Genomic DNA, 1,746 nt, shown 5'->3' with positions numbered 1-1,746 from the left:
CAATGATTCAAGTAGATAAGGGTATATTTACTTAATCAAATAAAAGGTGAAACATTTGAGAGATTTGAGAAGTTTCTAAAATGACGTAGAGAACCAATTGAATAAAGTTCTAAACATTATGACCCAATCGTAGTGGTAAAGATCTAAGTAATAAATTTGATTTATTAAAGATGGCGTATGACCTAGTGTCACTACCCATAAGATCAAACTAATATGAGTTGGTTTAAGTTGTTGAACTCAATTTTGGGAAATTGCAAATCCAATACGGACAAGTAATTCTAAACGGATGGTCAACCATGAGATACCTAGAATAGAGAGTCTATTAAACCAAATCACATGGATCAGACTGCCATATTACATGTATCAAGCTGCCATGTTTGGGATGGCCTTTTGAAAGCTAATACATAGTCTAGGTAAACTCCCTATACTTCGTTAAATATATATGTTTGTGACTCACAAAGCTATCTCTCAAGAAATAGATGTATTTCTAAGAGATAGAGTGGGAGTAGATTGAATCGTCACAAACATCACTTATAGTTGAAATGTTACTTTGTGAAAGTAATGGAATTATAGAGTGGGAGTGTAGTTGAACTATAGTCTATGAGATAGATTGGTAATATAGTTCAGTGGGAGTTTATCGCACATGTCTTATTGTTTAAAGAATCATCCCTTTGTGAAAGTGATAGTATCATGATCTTCTTACATACGAGCCGATGCATTACAATCCGAAAATTGTTACTCAAGAGTAGTTTTACTTAAAGGAAAGGGTCTCCTTAAGGTAAATAGAGCTTTAGAGTACACAAATGCATAATATTTACATGAAGATGTTGATCAAGATAAATTGTGTTAGGAATTGCCGCATTTCATTTTAATGAAGAATGGCAAATAGAATTCGTTTTTCTAAAATGGGAATTTAGAGAAGGAAGTGTTTTAAAACACAAAACCTTAGATGAAGATCTAAGAATCCTAACATATTATGCATATGTATCTTAAGTGATCACAAGATGGTCTTAAGCTAGCATTAAAGGATTATACTTTTCGTTCATGTGATTATAGTGAATTGTTTCATTCACATGATTGAAGAATCATGATATACATGAAGTTAAGTGGGAGCTAGAATTGTTTCTCTATGTCTTGTATGTTGATAACATATTACTTATTGAGAATACTGTACCAATTCTCTCTTCTGGCAAGAGTGATTGGGAGACATGGAAAGGGATGTAAAGTATTCTAGATTTTGAATCTATGTGAGAGAATATTGGCATAGAGTTGAGAGTCTTATGAGGATAAGATATTTATCGTTGAACAACAACAAAGTTGAATGGCTTATTCATGATGATGAAAGTGGAATTACTATGATGGAATCATAGTCGTTCACTGAACCCATTAAGTTGTTGATTACATGAAATCGATTACTAATGTTTCCGCCATTAGAACGATTATGTATGCCAACAGACGCACGTGCGGTGATGAAACATATGCCTAGGGCATGATAAGTCAATAACAAGATAATTCACATCATATGGCTTGTGACAGCCTTAAAGAACATCCTTGAGATTCTTGAGAAGAATTAGGGATTCGTTCACATGTTTGGATGATAAACTAAGTTAGGTGTTGAAGGGTTGCACAAACTTTAGTTTCCAAGCTTAAAAGGATTTGATGAAATCCTAAGCTAATGTTATTGACAAAGGAGTAAGAAACTAATAAAAGTGTTTTAGTTTCGCGCATTGCAAATTCTACAAAAGG

The sequence above is a fragment of the Silene latifolia genome, chromosome Y, assembly GCF_048544455.1.
Source record: "Silene latifolia isolate original U9 population chromosome Y, ASM4854445v1, whole genome shotgun sequence".
Classification (NCBI taxonomy): Eukaryota; Viridiplantae; Streptophyta; class Magnoliopsida; order Caryophyllales; family Caryophyllaceae; genus Silene; species Silene latifolia.
The sequence above is the reverse complement of the archived record's forward strand: the minus strand, read 5'-3'. Positions refer to the sequence as shown.